Source organism: Salvelinus namaycush, chromosome 25 (genome assembly GCF_016432855.1).
Source record: "Salvelinus namaycush isolate Seneca chromosome 25, SaNama_1.0, whole genome shotgun sequence".
Lineage (NCBI taxonomy): Eukaryota > Metazoa > Chordata > Actinopteri > Salmoniformes > Salmonidae > Salvelinus > Salvelinus namaycush.
The window spans coordinates 30,047,113-30,066,090 of record NC_052331.1 but is presented as its reverse complement, the minus strand read 5'-3'; the positions used below and the strand labels follow the sequence as shown (position 1 = coordinate 30,066,090).

The window sequence follows — 18,978 nt, the reverse complement described above, 5'->3', positions numbered from 1 at the left end:
AGGCTGAGAAGTGCGCCTTTCATGTCTCCTCTGTCACATTTCTCGGTTCTGTTATTTCCGCTGAAGGCATTCAGATGGATCCCGCTAAGGTCCAGGCTGTCAGCGATTGGCCCGTTCCTAAGTCACGTGTCGAGTTGCAGCGCTTTCTCGGTTTCGCTAATTTCTATCGGCGTTTCATTCGTAATTTCGGTCAAGTGGCTGCCCCTCTCACAGCTCTGACTTCTGTCAAGACTTGCTTTAAGTGGTCCGGTTCCGCCCAGGGAGCTTTTGATCTCCTCAAGAAGCGTTTTACATCCGCCCCTATCCTTGTTACTCCTGACGTCACTAAACAATTCATTGTCGAGGTTGACGCTTCAGAGGTGGGCGTGGGAGCCATTCTGTCTCAGCGCTCCCAGTCTGATGATAAGGTCCATCCTTGCGCTTACTTTTCTCATCGCCTGTCGCCATCGGAACGCAACTATGATGTGGGTAACCGCGAACTGCTCGCCATCCGCTTAGCCATAGGCGAATGGCGACAGTGGTTGGAGGGGGCGACCGTTCCTTTTGTCGTTTGGACTGACCATAAGAACCTTGAGTACATCCGTTCTGCCAAACGACTTAATGCACGTCAGGCTCGTTGGGCGTTGTTTTTCGCTCGTTTCGAGTTCGTGATTTCCTATCGTCCGGGAAATAAGAACACCAAGCCTGATGCCTTATCCCGTCTCTTTAGTTCTTCTGTGGCTTCTACCGACCCCGAGGGGATTCTCCCTGAGGGGCGTGTTGTCGGGTTGACTGTCTGGGGAATTGAGAGACAGGTAAAGCAAGCACTCACTCACACTGCGTCGCCGCGCGCTTGTCCTAGTAACCTTCTGTTCGTTCCTGTCTCTACTCGTCTGGCTGTTCTTCAGTGGGCTCACTCTGCCAAGTTAGCTGGCCACCCCGGCGTTCGGGGTACGCTTGCTTCTATTCGCCAGCGGTTTTGGTGGCCTACTCAGGAGCGGGACACGCGCCGTTTCGTGGCTGCTTGCTCGGACTGCGCGCAGACTAAGTCAGGTAACTCTCCTCCTGCCGGTCGTCTCAGACCGCTTCCCATTCCTTCTCGACCATGGTCTCACATCGCCTTAGACTTTATTACCGGTCTGCCTTCGTCTGCGGGGAAGACTGTGATTCTTACGGTTATCGATAGGTTCTCTAAGGCGGCACATTTCATTCCCCTCGCTAAGCTTCCTTCCGCTAAGGAGACGGCACAAATCATCATTGAGAATGTGTTCAGAATTCATGGCCTCCCGTTAGACGCCGTTTCAGACAGAGGTCCGCAATTCACGTCACAGTTTTGGAGGGAGTTCTGTCGTTTGATTGGTGCTTCCGTCAGTCTCTCTTCCGGGTTTCATCCCCAGTCTAACGGTCAAGCAGAAAGGGCCAATCAGTCGATTGGTCGCATATTACGCAGCCTTTCGTTTCGAAACCCTGCGTCTTGGGCAGAACAGCTCCCCTGGGCTGAGTACGCTCACAACTCGCTTCCTTCGTCTGCTACCGGGCTATCTCCGTTTCAGAGTAGTCTTGGGTACCAGCCTCCTCTGTTCTCGTCCCAGCTCGCCGAGTCCAGCGTTCCCTCCGCTCAGGCTTTTGTCCAACGTTGTGAGCGCACCTGGAGGAGGGTCAGGTCTGCACTTTGCCGTTACAGGGCGCAGACTGTGAGAGCCGCCAATAAACGTAGGATTAAGAGTCCTAGGTATTGTCGCGGTCAGAGAGTGTGGCTTTCCACTCGTAACCTTCCCCTTACGACAGCTTCTCGCAAGTTGACTCCGCGGTTCATTGGTCCGTTCCGTGTCTCTCAGGTCGTCAATCCTGTCGCTGTGCGACTGCTTCTTCCGCGACATCTTCGTCGCGTCCACCCTGTCTTCCATGTCTCTTGTGTCAAGCCTTTTCTTCGCGCCCCCATTCGTCTTCCCTCCCCCCCCCCCGTCCTTGTCGAGGGCGCTCCTATTTACAGGGTACGGAAGATCATGGACATGCGTTCTCGGGGACGTGGTCACCAGTACTTAGTGGATTGGGAGGGTTACGGTCCTGAGGAGAGGAGTTGGGTTCCATCTCGGGACGTGCTGGACCGTTCGTTGATTAATGATTTCCTTCGTTGCCGCCAGGGTTCCTCCTCGAGTGCGCCAGGAGGCGCTCGGTGAGTGGGGGGGTACTGTCATGTTTTGTCTTTCATCATGTCTTGTCCCTGTGCTTCCCTCTGCTGGTCTTATTAGGTTCTTTCCCTCTTTCTCTCTCTCTATCGTTCCGTTCCTGCTCCCAGCTGTTTCTCATTCTCCTAACGACCTCATTTACTCTTTCACACCTGTCCCCTATTTTGCCCTCTGATTAGAGTCCCTATTTCTCCCTCTGTTTTCCGCTTCTGTCCTTGTCGGATTCTTGTTTGACGTTTGCTGTTCCTGTGTCCTTGTTCCGCCCTGTCGTGTTCTTTGCCTTCTTCAGATGCTGCGTGTGAGCAGGTGTCAATGTCAGCTACGGCCAGTGCCTTCCTGAAGCGACCTGCAGTCTGTGGTCGCGTCTCCAGTCGTTCCTCTCTGTTGACGAGAGGATAGTATCCAGGAGAATCATTATTTGTTTTATTCTGGAATAAAGACTCTGTTACTATTACGTCGCTTTTGGGTCCTCATTCTGCAGCACAACATCTGTAGTGCCTTGCGGTCGGATGCCGAGCAGTTGCCATACCAGGCAGTGATGCAACCAGTCAGGATGCTCTCGATGGTGCAGCTGTAGAACCTTTAGAAGATCTGAGGACCCATGCCAAATCTTTTCATTCTCCTGAGGGGGAATAGGCTTTGTCATGCCCTCTTCATGACTGTCTTGGTGTGCTTGGATCATGTTAGTTTGTCAACTAGATTGAAGAATTCATTCTATCGATCTATTACATTATTCTGATGAGCAATGGTTTATTTAGTCTTCTAGGGCAACATATACAAGAGAAAGTTGACAAACAAATAGCCTACCAAAATGTCAGAAATTATAAGCAGAAACTTATCTAAATCAGCCCCCCCAAAAATCTGCTCCCCCTGTCAAAATATTGTTCTGCTGTCTTTGACTGTAGTCTATAGCACATTTTCTATATTTACTGGTTAGTGTTGGGGGCGGGCCTCAGATTTTCACTTTATCACATATAGTCGGGTGGTTGCGGATGGGTTATTAGCAATTGCAGGTAGGTGGGTGCGGGTGAACAAACAGCTGACCACTAATGTCTGCAATCAGAAGAGTGAGGTCTCCCACAGTAAGTTGGCAGAGGTTCAACAAAGTGAAATGAGGACGTGTGTGTGTGTGTGTGTGCCTTGCCTTCAGGGCCATGGACCTCTTGACTCAGAGGATGTGGTAACACACACTCAAGACCGCCATACACGCTACACATTGTTAGTGGAGTGCACATAATAACTTACCTGGCGCAATGTAACCAATAGAAGATTCCCAAAAGTACTAACACCACCCACTGTGGGTAATCGTAATCAAGCACAACTAAAGTAACTGAAGAAAAAACATTGTATAAGATGGTATGTCAACACTGGTCTGCTATATACACTATGTATAACTGGCATCTCAACAGTCCTCCTTTCTCTGTTCTCTCTGTTTTCTCTCTCTTCTCTCTCTGTTCTCTGGAGTGGTTCTACAACAATGTGAAGTGTTGCTTCAGGAAGTTTGGCAGTGCCAAGGTGCTGAAGACAGTATACAGGAAAAACCTGGTGGATCACGGGACGCTGGGAGAACTCACAGGTACTAGACTGGTGTTTGATACTGCTGTTATTACTTTAAACGAGACATTAGCGTTGACCGTAAGAGTTTGGATCGGGAGGATGAGGGTCAAGGATCTGAACGGTCGGTAGTGGAAAGCCATAAGAGGAAGAGAGAGCATGATACTGAAAGCAGTAGAGTGTCTAGTAAAGAAAGCATGAAGAGGGCCAAGGTAGGAAGCAAGACTAACAATGTGTCGGAGTGGAAAGTGGTGATGGTGTTTGATGAGACCACAGGGCCTCATTTACACCCTATCCAATTAACCAATGCCATAGAGAAAGAGATAGCTGAAGTCAAACAAGCCTGGTTCATTGGAAGTAGATTGCTAATACTTTGTGGTAGCCAGGCTCAGCAAGGAAAGATTCTGCTAATGGAAAAGCTTAATGGGAAGAACATTAAAAGCCATGTCCCTGGTGATTATTCTAGGTTGAGGGGAGTCATCACTGGTGTCCCAATATCTATGTCCATAGATGATATTAAAGAAAATGTGAAGGGAGGCAGAGTGGTTGAGGCCAAAAGGTTCATCAGTAGGAAAGAGGGTCAAAGCAGTGAAAGCTTATCAGTGCTGCTGAGGTTTGAGAAGGTTTTGTCTGGAAAAGTACATATACGACCCATTTAGTTTCAGTGTATGAGAATTTGTCCAATACCCATTACGGTGTTTTAAGATTCAAATTTTGATTACAACGTTGTTTTAACGGAATAGCCTAGAATGGTTTTAGGCCTAATGTTTTATTTTAATGTATTCATTTGGGTTCACAGTGCAGACCGAACCGAGGTCCCCCTACCAAACAGCTCTAATGTACACTCTTAGAAAAAAGGGTTACAAAAGGGTTATTTGGCTGTCACCATAGAATAACCCTTTTTGGTTCCAGGTAGAATCCTTTTTGGTTTAAGGTAGAACTCTTTTGGGTTCCGTGTAGAACCCTCTGTTGAAAGGGTTCTACCTGGAACCAAAAAGGGTTTTTCAAAGGGTTCTCCTATGGGGACAGCTGAATAACCGTTTAAGGTTCTAGACAGCACCTTTTATCTCAGAGTGTATGCGTGTGTAGGTAGGAAGGCTACTTGAATGCATCAGATATGTGCTATTATTAGTGTATGTGCTTGACAACATTGTGCATGTGTAATAATGCCTTCTAGCATATTCATAAAGCCTCCTAACATCCAGAACCTTCAGGGGGAGGACCGTCAGGGCTGTTTTGGCCAGGAGCTATTTGCAGTAGCAGGGGTCATCTCTCTGTCTCTCTGTGTGTGTGTGTCTCTCTCTCTCTCTCTCTCTCGCGCTCTCTCTCTCTCTCTCTCTCTCTCTCTCTCTCTCTCTCTCTCTCTCTCTCTCTCTCTCTCTCTCTCTCTCTCTCTCTCTCTCTCTCTCTCTCTCTCTCTCTCTCTCTCTCTCTCTCTCTCTCTCTCTCTCTCTCTCTCTCTCTCTCTCTCTCTCTCTCTCTCTCTCTCTCTCTCTCTCTCTCTCTCTCTCTCTCTCTCTCTCTCTCTCTCTCTCTCTCTCTCTCTCTCTCTCTCTCTCTCTCTCTCTCTCTCTCTCTCTCTCTCTCTCTCTGGACCTGATTTACCAGATGAGAGGAGGATGCTCTACCATGTTTGACGTGCTAGAGCAGAATGTTGTTATTTCTAGGTAGTCATTTCCAAGCCTTTGCTTGTAATTCCACTGTTCATTATAGGTGATCAATAGAATAATCAATCTTAAGTATCACTAATGCATAAACTCCACTGGCTCTTTGAGATTCTAATTCTTGCAGAACTTTTTTGTAGAGGCTTTAGTCGTCACTGCTGGTGTAAGCTGTCATAACATGTACCTCTTACACACAGAGCCGTAGCACACAGAGCCGTAGCACACAGAGCCGTAGCACACAGAGCCGTAGCACACAGAGCCGTAGAACACAGAGCCGTAGCACACAGAGCCGTAGCACAGAGAGCCATAGGTTAGTGACTCAATATGCTCGGGGATTTCTCCAAATACCACAAGAAGGAGAATGGTAGCATAGTTCTGCATAGCCAATTTGTAGCAGTAAACAACAATGAATGTCAGCTCGAAGTTCAAAGTTAAGTCATCCAAAATGTGCTTTCTGGCAGTACAAAGAGGCTTGTGCTGGCGGCTTGGTTAGGCCATAGGATTTGATTGAAGCATAGCGAGTGTGACTGACTGGGTTGGAACCCGGTGCATCTGTGTGTCACGACAATACTTTGTTAGTCCACTGAGCTAAAGCCTAGGCATTAGGGCCTTATTAAGCACGGTTACTCATCACGCGAGTGTGTTGAAATTTGTCTAACTACCTCTGCAGAGCACACAGAGAGCCTAGGGAAGCAGGCTGGAGGCTGCTGATTGAGTCATGCCAGGCAGCATTAAGAATGGAGGAAGAGCTGCACTGTAGATAACAGACTGCTGCTGCTGCACTACTGTCTGGATTATAGTCCCTTCAGTCCTCCTCTGTGACCTGCAGGAGAGGGGGAGAGAGAGGAGGAGATGAGAGAGGTGGAGGAAAGAGTGTGTGTGCATGGTGTGTGGACACAGCCAGTTAGCAATAGAGTCGCTAATTTGTTCTCAAATCTAGTTCATGTCACTCAACCACCTTCCCTTTCAAAAGGACTGTAGATTACCCTACTGTTCCCCAATCTGAACTACTTCTACACTGGACCTGCACAGTACAGGGATAAAGCTGATAAGGCCTGACAGAAGACCCAGTAAGGCAGTTATATAACAATAAATAACCACAGCATTGTGTGCATATCTCGAGGACGTGAATAGAGCTCAAAGAAGACTGAGAATCTATGACTAGGTACAGAAAATACCTCTGCTCAAGCAAACCCCTATTTCGACTGCAATTACTCTGAGCCTACAGTATCATTGTTTAATCAAGCAATGTGGGCTCATGCTATGAGAGTATTTTTTCACTGTCATACTCAAAATTCTTTGAACCATTATTGAGGTTTTTGAAGTGTTTCTGTGTGTTTGAATGCTCTGCATGCAATGCTCTGCAGTGGGCACAAACCTGGAGAAAGAGATATAAAACAGATGATGTCCTACCTGAAGTTGTCCAATACGAAACACCCATTTTATTTTCCTGTTTCAAACTGTTTTGCTACATTGTGGCCTGCTGAACATGACCCATGCCTGTCCTGTGTGTCGTGTCTCTGTGAAGAGGGCAGCATGAATGAGGAGAGCATCGGGAATGAGGGCAGCGTCTGTAGCGACAAAGACTTTTTCAGACATAGTGAATGTAGGCTTCTGTCTTTCCCATTCTTAAGTATTTAATGTCTTTTTTTATGTACCCGACCATCCCAACCCTAATTGGAGTAAACTAAAGGACAACAATACTTCTACCGCTACTTACAGCTATTTTTGCTCACATCTACGGTACCTGTAGTTAAATAACTATACAGTATATACTCTACATTCCTAATTTCCTCTTACTTCAAGTGCAAGTATTTAATGTCTTTATTGAAGGAGCAGACTGTTTTTTGTTGGTCTGTTATTCAGTCTAAGTGACAGAATTAAAAAGCCATTTTGGGCTGACCAATGTAGACATTTTCAAATACATGCGTCTTAAAAGGTTTATGTCACAAAATATAGATCTGAAATCTTTTGGACATCAGAGCAATGTTGAGGAAATCCTATTTAAGCTAGGACAGGATATTCATATGATAGGTAAGATATATAAAACCTCTATCCAACTGACAATCTCTTCGAAAAAAATATTAACTATTGGAACCAAGACTTAAAAATAACAGATATTGGCACAAGATGGAGGGAATGTTGGAACATACACTGAGTGTACAAAACATTAAGAACACCTGCTCTTTCCATGACAGACTGACCAGGTGAATCCAGGTGAAAGCTATGATCCCTTATTAATGTCACTTGTTCAATCCACTTCAATCAGTGTAGATAAAGGTGAGGAGACAGGCTAAAGAAGGACTTTTAAGCCTTGAGACAATTGAGACATGGATTGTGTATGTGTGCCATTCAGAGGAAGAATGGGCAAGTCAAAAGACGTAAGTGCTTTTGAACATGGTATGGTAGTAGGTGCCAGGTGCACCGGTTTCTGTCAGGAATTGGAATGCTGCTGGGTTTTTCAAGCCCAACAGTTTCTCGTGTGTATCGAACTCCATCCATCCATCTTGACACAACTGTGGTAGGCATTGAAGTCAACACGGGCGAGCATCTCTGTGGAACGGTTTTGAGGCTGGGGGGGGGGGGGGGGGGGGGGGTGTTCCTAATGTTTGGTATACTCTGTGTAGCTAAAGCAATTACAGTTAACAATAAATGTAAGCTTATTTATACCCCCTTTCCCTTTTCAGAGTACAGCATGGCAAATACCCTCACAGTGGCACTGAGGGTGGCAGAGGAGGCCATCGACGAGGCAGAGGGATACACCGACAATCAGGTAACATATTCTGCGGCAGTCAGTCGGTCAGTCTGTCACTCATATGACTCAGAGGTGATAGGGAGAAAGTAAGACTGCTGAAGATTGATTCCACTTTGCAGTACAAGATTTGTATCCCTTCTAGTTTGCTGAAATGCACATTAAATGTGCAGATCATTCATATATAATTCCATTTACTTTGTACTACCCTAATTAAACAAACCCACTTCTATGTTATTGTCCATTTAGATATTTTAGCATACAGTGGTACTGCAACCTCTTGTAACAGACTAGCCGAGCAGTGACACAGTCATCTTCTGCACCTAATCACTCCTTTAATCTGTAAAATCTTGCATATCCGAAACCACTTTTAAAAACCGTTTACAGGATCTTATTATTTTATATTTATCGACTGTCTATCTGACTTCGCTGTTGTTCTCTCCAGGATATGCAGAGCGAAGCAAGGTATTTGCGGGACCACAGGGAGGAGCTGATTGAGGAGCTGGGCTCAACCATCGTACAGAAAGTAAGTACCATTTAATTTAATTTCAATTCAATTAAACTCAACTCAACTCAATTCCATCCTAGATCATCCGGCGGAGGAAGAACCTGGTTGAGATGAAGCCAGACTGTGACCTGGACTGGCCCCCAGGCAACCAGAGTGGTGAAAAGCCTTTGGCTTCAAGCTGCCCCAGCTCCCAGCCCCAGATCACCACATCAGTCCACGCCAAGGTATGGAGCGTAAGGTGGTTCAGGGAACTACACTGATGTGATCAGTAACCTTGCCCAGGCTTCAGTTCAGAGGGCTAACACAGTATTGTGGTGTGCAGATGACCCAGGTGCCCGAACCTCGATAGCCAGGCTTCTTCATGTACGTTCAGAAAGCAGAGTGATAAACGAGACATGGTGACTCGAGACTATGGTTTGCCCAACATGAAGACTTGTGTTGGCTGATGACCAGGCTTTAGCTTAGCAGGCTAACACTGTTAAAAACCCAGTCTGTCACATAAGATCAGAACATAATACAGTATATGGAGTGTGACTTGGTTGGTTATCTTTACCTCTCTTTACCCATATTTAAGTGTGTGTATTTACCTCGGCGGTCTCGCTCTGCCTCCCTTCTGGATGATAACGTTGTGATGAAGTGCTCTGGGGTTTCCCAGGACTCTCAGCAGGGGCTGAAGGAGGAGGGAGGAGCGGCAGGGTTGCCCAGCTGGCAGAATATTGACCGCCTGGACAACTCCAGTAAGAGCCTGCTGGCCAGTGCAATTTACTATTCACACACATCTTTACAAAATGTCTTCAGTACACACACCTTATGTAGTAAGTTTCAGAGTTACCTGTTGGTGATGTACTCTAGCTAGAGACTGGTGGCTAAAGGCTTCCTCCTTTGTGGTTGTGTGTCCGCCTGTCTATCTGCTGTGTGTGTGTGTGTGTGTGTTTGTGTGTGTGTGTGTGTGTGTGTGTGTGTGTGTGTGTGTGTGTGTGTGTGTGTGTGTGTGTGTGTGTGTGTGTGTGTGTGTGTGTGTGTGTGTGTGTGTGTGTGTGTGTGTGTGTGTGTGTGTGTGTGTGTGTGTGTGTGTATCTGTGTGTATCTGTGTATGCGTGCATGCGTGTGTGTGTGTTTACATGTCTGTCTGTGGTGAATGCCACACAATCCACACAATTCTGTGTGTGTGGTATCTGTCCCTGGTGTGTGTGAGGTGCGTCCTCAGTGCTGAAGAGCCCTGACGGGAACTGGATCGCCTTGCAGAGCACCCAGCTCTATCGGCCCAGCCTGCTGACCAAGAGGAAGTCGCTGGTATTCAGTGTCCTGGAGTGGGAATTCGGTGTGATATCCGCCTGCGACGAAATGGGCTCTTACGACGCCGAGGGGGCCTGGGACGCTGCCCTGCGGGAGATACGCAGGAAGATGACCTCCAACGCCAACAACAACCAGGGGTCAGAGGCTCCAGACGCCCAGGCCTCTGCTGGCCAGCAACCCAGCATCCCATCACCCTCGCTGGGCCACCACGCCAGCACGAACACCCTCAACTTCGAGTCTGAGGTAGGAGATGGTCAGGTTGGGGGTCAAGGGTCGAAGCTCCAGAAGCTTCATCTCGCCTCCCTGAAGAGAGAAAGAGATCGGGAGGAAGAGAGGTTATGGCATATGGAGGTGGAGATGGAGGGAGGAAGAGTGGAAGAGAGTAAAGAGGAGAAGAAGACAAAGGAAGGGAGGGATTTGGAGGAGGAGAGTCAACACATCAATTTGGCTAGTCAGGTCAGAGGCACAGAGTTCTCATCCACTGAAGATGAGTTGGACAGAGTGGGTAGGGGGAGGAGGAATGGGAGGAAGAGAGGATGGATGAGAGAGCTGAAGAGAGGGAGGGAGAAGGAGGAGAGGAGCTGACCATCAAGATGCATATGCTGGCTAGCCAATTCACACAGTTGTCATCAACAGAGGACGAGCTTGACCAAGTGGGTCTCAGCGATGGAGAGATGGAGGAGAAGAGAGAAAGAGAGAGGGATGTAGAGAAGGAAGAGCTGACATTTTCATCCACAAAGGATGATCTGGATAGAGTGGGTTTTAATGGTGGAGAGAGAAGGAGGAGGAGAGAAGGAGGAGGAGAGGGAGGAGAGAGAAGGAGGAGGAGAGAGGGAGGAGAGATGGAGGAAGAGAGGGAGGAGAGAAAAGGAGGAGGAGAGCGGGAGGAGAGGGAGGAGAGAGAAGGAGGAGGAGAGAAGGAGGAAGAGAGAAGGAGGAGGAGAGAGGGAGGAGAGATGGAGGAAGAGAGGGAGGAGAGAGAAGGAGGGGGAGAGAGGTAGGAGAGAGGGAGGAGAGAGGAGGAGGAGAGGGAGGAGAGAGGAGGAGGAGAGAGGGAGGAGAGATGGAGGAAGAGAAAGAGGAGAGAGAAGAGGAGGAGAGAGGTAGGAGAGGCTCTGTGGGAGATGAAGGGAGATAAATAGGAACTGATCTCCAAGTTGAGAGACCTGGCCAGTCTCGTTAGCGCCTCCCAATTCTCGTCTAACAGGAGGAGGAGAGAGCAGAGAGGAGTGTAGGAGACATAATTAAGTTATCAGAGATAGTGACAGAGGTGGTCGGAGAGAGATGTAGAGAAAGGGGGGGAAAGTTGCATGGAGAAAGATGGGGAGAGATGGAGGGAGAGAGGAGGAGGGGACAAGTGGAGATGGAGAAGCCCTGGCACCTGGGAGTGATGATGGTGGTGGAGGGGAGGATGATGAACGAGAAGAGGTGTGATAGAATCAGCAAACTAGACGTGAGACTGTTTGACTTTTAGGATGAGAGTGAGAAAATGGGAGAGCTGCAACATGAAGAGACAGACACAAAGGTAGAGAAAGAGGAAGAGAAAGAGGGAAACGACGGTACAGAGGATGATGGAGATGATGTTTGAAGGAGGGAAGGAAGGAAAGAGGCTAGGGGAAGCAGAGATAAAGGTGGACGGTGGGATGGGAGAGGCAGCAGTGGGAGGACAAGAGCAAGAAAGAACAGAAAGTGTGGACACTGTGGAAGAAGGTGTTATTTGATAACATCACTTGCAGCCTAGTGAACACACTGGGTGGAATGGAGGGAGAGATGGTGATGGACCTAGAAAGAGAAGAGAGAGGAGAGGAAAATAATAACATAACATTTGGAGAAAAATAGTCAAAGGAAGAGGTAGATTAATATCTAATGAATAAGATACTAATGCTAGAACAGCTATCAGGCAGGTTTGGCACTTTGCATAAGACAGGAGTCAAACCTGTAGAAAGGGTTCCCCTGTGTTCAGGAGGAGATACTGAATGTAAGAAACAAAGTACCTAGCTTTACCTCTAGAGATACAGTATATGGCTATGCAATTCTTCTGACATTTCTAACCTGAAAGCAACTAACAGCTGTAACACTATGTGCTTGCTACTCTAGACTATTTTACTTTCCCTTACTTGTCTTTTCCTTTCTCTTCCTCTGTCCTTCCTTGTTCCATTGCTTCATGTTAGGATAGTCCTAATGACAAGGGCCTAGAAAACACACTCCGGTTCCTTTCTGATTTGCTACAGCAGGTGACATCACAAACTAACTGGTATCTTGGCCTTTACCAAGAGCAACTGGGATAGCGCTATGAATCCAATTAATCAACCAACCAATCAATCAACCAATCAATGAAACACTATTTATTTATCTTTGTTCTTTGGCTTTTCTCTGCTCGTTTAAAACTCTTATTCTCACATTAATGGATGTGTTACACGCATAAACAGAAGGCTTTTGGGGTTTGCCTAAAAGTTGTGTTAATCCAAACCTTTGTGTGTGTGTGTGTGTGTGTGTGTGTGTGTGTGTGTGTGTGTGTGTGTGTGTGTGTGTGTGTGTGTGTGTGTGTGTGTGTGTGTGTGTGTGTGTGTGTGTGTGTGTGTGTGTGTGTGTGTGTGTGTGTGTGTGTGTGTGTGTGTGTGTGTAGAGGTACTCAGAGGTGTCACTGCACAATATCACCACTGAGGTGCTGAAGGTGTTAAACGCAACAGAGGACCGACTCCAGGGGGTGGGGGGAGTTGACTGCACCCCCTCACTGTCCCCCAACATTGACACAAAGAGGCTGGACAAACAACTCATCAGACTGGAAGAGAATGTCAGTTTGTCTGCCTGTCTGTCTGTCTGTCAGTTCGTTCTTTCAACATACAGTGCATTCAGAAAGTATTCAGACCCCTTGACTTTTTCTACATTTTGTTGTGTTACAGCTTTATTCTAAAATTGATTAAATAGTTTTCCCCCTCATCAATCTAGTACACACAATATCCCATAATGACAAACCAAAAACAAGTTGTTGTTAAAAAATAAATAAAAATACACAGCTGAAATAAACCGTTTTCAGACCCTTTACTCAGTACTTTGTTGAAGCACCGTTGGCGGCGATTACAGCCTTTAATCTTCTTAGGTATGATGCTTCAAGCTTGGCACATCTGTATTTGGGGAGTTTCTCCCATTCTTCTCTGCAGATCCTCTCAAGCTCTGTCAGGTTGGATGGGGAGCATCGCTGCACAACTATTTTCAGGTCTCTCCAGAGATGTTTGATTGGGTTCAAGTCCAGGCTCTGGCTGGGCCACTCAAGGACATTCAGAGACTTGTCCCAAAGCCACTCCTGCGTTGTCTTGGCTGTGTGCTTAGGGTCTTTGTCCTGTTGTAAGAGGAACCTTTGCCCCAGTCTGAGGTCCTGAGGAAGGTTCTCCCATCTCCACAGAGGAACTCTGGAGCTCTGTTAGGGTGATCATCGGGTTCTTTGTCACCTCCCTGACCAAGGCCCTTCTCCCCCGATTGCTCAGTTTGGCCAGGCGGCCAGCTCTAGGAAGAGTCTTGGTGGTTCCAAACTTCTTCCATTTAAGAATGATGGAGGCTGGGGTCTCCCGAATGGCGCAGCGGTCCAAGGCACTGCGTCGCAGTACTTTAGGCGTCACTACAGACCAGGGTTTGATCCCGTGCTGTATCACAACAGGATTGTGTTCGAGGCACAGATCTTGGGAAGGGTACCAAAACATTGTTTGTAGTATATAAAGGTGGTTAAAAAAATACATAAATAAATGATGGAGGCCATTGTGTTCTTGGGGACCTTCAATGCTGCAAAACATTTTTTTGGTACACTTTGCATATCTGTGCCAACGGACAATTCCTTCAACCTCATAGCTTGGTTTTTGCTCTGATATGCATTGTCAACTGAGGGACCTTAAATAGACAGGTGTGTGCCTTTCCAAATCGTTTTCAATCAATTGAATTTACCACCGGTGGACTCCAATCAAGTTGTAGAAACATCTCAACGACGATCAATGGAAACAGGATGCACCTGAGCTCAATTTCGAGTCTCATAGCAAAGGGTCTGAATACTTATGTAAATAAGGTATTTCTGTTTTTTAAAACCTGTCTTTGTCATGAACGTCGTAGAGAGGAGACCAAGGCGCAGCGGGATTTGAATACATACTTCTTTTAATAAAGAAATATACTGAACAAACGAAAATACAAAACAACAAAACGAACGTGACCGCTATAAACAATGAGTGCAGACATGCAACATCACATAGACAATAACCCACCAAACCAAAATGGCAACCTAAATAGGATCCCCAATCAGAGACAACGATAAACAGCTGCCTCTGATTGGGAACCAATCTAGGCCACCATAGACCTACACATGTCTAGACTAGACACACACACCTAGACATACAAAAAACCCTAGACAAGACAAAAACACACATACCACTCTCGTCACACCCTGACCTAACCAAAATGATAAAGAAAACAAAGAATACTAAGGTCAGGGCATGACAGTCTTCACTTTGTCATTATGGGGTATTGTGTGTAGATTGTTGAGGGAAAACATTTTTTTCATCCATTTTAGAATAAGGCTGTAACGTAACAAAATGTGGGTCAAGGGTCTGAATACTTTCCGAATGCACTGTATCTTACGTTCATTGTGGGTTTAAGAATGGTGTGTGATGCTAACCTTTGTTAATGTTATACAACTGAAATGACCACAGTCTGTCTGTGCAAACTGAACTGTGCCCACCAGGTGTATGTGGTGGCGGGCACAGCTTACGGTTTGGAGGCGGAGCTTGGCGACCTGGAGGACTGTGCCCGGGCCGTCGGCGGTGCCACCTCAGACCTGGAGCTGTCCTACCTGGAGGAGCAGGTGGCAACAGCTTCCGCCCAGGTCCAGCAGTCTGACCTCCAGGTTTGTGTTCAAGTCTGGATGTCCTCTGTGTCTCATACGGCGCATTCAGATAGTATTCACAACATTTTGTTGTGTTACAGTCGGAATTTAAAATGGATCAAATTGAGATTGTTTTGACACTGGCCTAAACACAATACCCCATAATGTCAAATTGGAATGTATTTCAATTTTCTTTTACAAATGAATTAAAAATGAACAGCTGAAATGTCTTGGGTCAGTAAGTATTCAACCCCTTTGTCATGACAAGCCTAAATACACTACATGACGAAAAGTATGTGGACATCAAGTTTCAAATCAAGTTTATTTTATATAGCCCTCAATTTCTACAATATTCATTACAATATTTAGTTGAGGTGTAGGGTTTAGTGAATGATTTGTCCCAAATACAATGCTTTTTACTAACTGCAGCTCTTTGTTAAATGTTGCAGTCATTTCAGTTGTTGTAGTAGCTGACGTGTATAGTGTTGAGTCATCCACATACATAGACAAACTGGCTTTACTCAAAGCCAGTGGCGTGTCATTAGTAAAGATTGAGAACAGTAAAGGGCCTAAACAGCTGCCCTGGGGAATTCCTGATTCTACCTGGATTATGTTGGAGAGGCTTCCATTAAAGAACAACCTCTGTGTTCTGTTAGACAGGCAACTCTTTATCCACAATATAGCAGGGGGTGTAAAAAAAGAACACATCAGTTTTTCCAGCAGCAGACTATGATCGATAATGTCAAAAGCCGCACTGAAGTCTAACAAAACAGCCCCCACAATCTTTTTATCATCAATTTCTTTGCCAATCATCAGTCATTTGTGTAAGTTGAATGTCCTTCCCTATAAAGCGTGTTGAAAGTCGGTTGTCAATTTGTTTACTGTAAAATAGCATTGTATCTGGTCAAACACCATTCTTTCTAGAAGTTTACTAAAGGTTGGTAACAGGCTGATTGGTCAGGTATATGAGCCAGGAAAGGGGACTTTACTATTCTTAGGTAGCGGAATGACTTTTGCTTCCCTCCAGGCCTGAGGGCACACACTTTCTTAAAGGCTTAAATTGAGGATATGGCAAATAGGAGCGGCAATATCATCCGCTATTATCCTCAGTAATTTTCCATCCAGGTTGTCAGACCTCGTGGCTTGTCATTGTTGATAGACAACAATAATTGTTTCACCTCTTCTACACTCACTTTACGGAATTCAAAAGGTCAATGCTTGTTTTTCATAATTTGGTCAGATATACTGGGATGTGTAGTGTCAGCGTTTGTTGCTGTTATGTCATGCCTAAATTTGCTAATCTTGCCAATAAAAAAATATTAAAATAGTTGGCAGAATCAGATGAATGAGGAATCTGATTCAATGAATGATTCAATGAATTCAATAAATGATGGAGCTGAGTTTGCCTTTTTTCAAAAAGTAATTTAAGGTGCTCCAAAGCTTTTTACTGTCATTCTTTATATCATTTATTTGTGTTTCATAGTATAGTTTTTTTCCTTTTTTATTTAGTTTAGTCACATGATTTCTCAATTTGCAGTACGTTTGAAATCGGTTGTGCTGCCAGACTTATTTGCCATTCCTTTTTCCTCATCCCGCTCAACCAGACCATTTTTCAATTCCTCATCAACCCAGGGGGATTTAACCATTTTTACAGTCATTTTGTTAATGGGTGCATGCTTATTAGTAACTTGAATAAGACATTTCATGAATATGTCAAGTGCAGCGTTGGGTTGCTCCTCATTACACACCACAGACCAGCAAATATTATTTACATCCTCAACATAAGAATCACTAAAAACTTATTGTATGACCTCTTATACACTATATTAGGCACAGCCTTTGGAACTTAGATATGGCTACTATATTGTGATCACTACATCCTATAGATGTGGATACAGCTTTAAAGCTCATTTCTGCAGCATTAGTAAAGATGTGAGCAATACATTTTGATGATTTAATTCCTGTGCTGTTTGTAACTACCCTGGTAGTTTGACTGACAACCTGATCCAGGTTGCAGGCACTGGTTACAGTTTGAAGTTTTTTCTTGAGTGGGCAGCTTGATGAAAGCCAGTCAATATTTAAATCACCCAGAAAATATACTTCTCTGTTGATATCACATACATTATCAAGAATTTCACACATATTATCCAGTTCCTTATCAACAAGAAGACAGTGAATGTTCCTAAATGGCCAAGGACAGTTTTGATGTAAATCTACTTGAAAATCGATGGCAAGACCTGAAAATGTTTGTCTAGCAATGATCAGATTTGAAAAAAGTGTTAAACAAATCAACATATATTTTATATTTGAGATTATTCAAACTCTTGATTAACACTTTTTTGGTTAATACAGTACATGAGTCCATATGTGTTATTTCATAGTTTTGATGTCTTCACTATTATTTTACAATGTTGAAAATAGTAAAAATAAAGACAAACCCTTGACTGAGTAGGTGTGTCCAAACCTTTGACTGGTACTGTACATCATAACAACTGTAGCAGTGAATAAATAAATGTCCATTGGGGTGGAGGCAGAGTAAAGACTGTTGGGGGGGTGGGGGGGGACACTTACTATAGTCATTTTGTATTTTTTTATTAATAACTTCTTACGATGGGAACGTGCTCTTAATGACAGATTTTTAAAATGAGGTGAAATCAAAATACTGTATATCTTTTTTTTCTTACCCACCATAACAATTTCAATTATATCACTGCCAAATTTTGGGGTTGGTTTCCCCAAAAAATGTATCTCCATTGATAAATACATAAAGAGCAATTTAAGAATCCTCTGAAGGGCCAAACTATGTCATATGCCAAATTAGGAACCACTTTGGCCACCCTGCAAACATAGCCATGCATTTCTGGAATTGTCAGGTATTATATGTATGTACAGTACATGTATTTGAAATACATTTGACATAAAGTTAAATATATTAAAATGTATTTTTGTTTCGTATAAAAGTGCAAGACTTTTGACCCGAGCCCATTGTGGCATTTCAGACGCAGTCTTTTGCTTTGAAAAAATGGAGAAAGCAGGTGATTTTACATGGGATTTTACTTTGGGTATGGTGAAATTAGAAATAGAAAATTGTATGTGTTTGTATGTTTGAATGTTGGTGATTATCACATAATAAAAAATATAAAATAAAATGTTTGAAAGAAAGAATTAGAAAGTGGTCCTTATGTTTGACATAAAAACATACACATTAAATTGTGCTTCTTAAGTCCTTTTAAGTTGATCTGAGTCAGATAATATGAATATTTCTACTTTGTTGCAGGTGTCAGAAATCGCAGCCAGGATCGCAGCTCTGAAGATCACAGGTCTCAACGTGGTCTCACAGAACCGCTTCTCTAAGCCCCAAGAACAGCCTAAGGTACTGGACCAGACCAGGCCACTTAGGACTAAGACCAGGAGGTTTTCCTGGTCAGCAGTTTGGGGTCAGGAAAAACTCCTGGTCCCTACTTGTCACTCACTACCAGCGTTTATCAAACACATACCTTGTGATTTTCTAACAAACTAATTAAGTGTCACATGACTCTCTGCAGCCACAAACATTGGACTCTTCACGGCAAACGAGGAGGCGGCTACCTGCTCCACCCTTGAAGGGTTAGATATACATATGTCATTATATATGTCATATATAGGTAACTGCCAAAATAAAGGAAACACCAACATAAAGTGTCTTAGGATGCCGTTGGGCCACCACGAACCAGAACAGCTTCAGTGCACCTTGGCATAGATTCTACAAGTGTCTGGAACTCTATTGTTGGGATACGACACCATTCTTCCATGAGAAATTCCATTATTTGGTGTTTTGTTGATGGTGGTGGAAAATGCTGTCACGAGCCGCTCCAGAATCTCACATAAGTATTCAATTGGGTTGAGATATGGTGACTGAGATGGCCATGGGATATGGCTTACATGTTCATCAAACTATTCAGTGACCACTCGTGCCCTGTGGATGGGGGCATTGTCATCCTATGAGGGCATAGCCACGGTAGCCAAATAATGGCCTGCCCAGCATTTTTATACATGACCCTAAACATGATAGGATATTAATAGCTTAATTAACTCAGGAACCACAGCTGTGTGGAAGCAACTGCTTTCAATATACTTTGTATCCCTCATTCAAGTTTTTCCATTATTTTGGCAAGATAGTCACACATTTACTA

General features: G+C 44.8%; 1 pseudogene; it reads left to right on the top strand.

The window, feature by feature from the left end:
- Positions 1-18,417, top strand: part of LOC120019878 — a 68,076-nt pseudogene extending 49,659 nt beyond the window's left edge.
- The last annotated feature ends 561 nt before the right edge of the window (positions 18,418-18,978 follow it).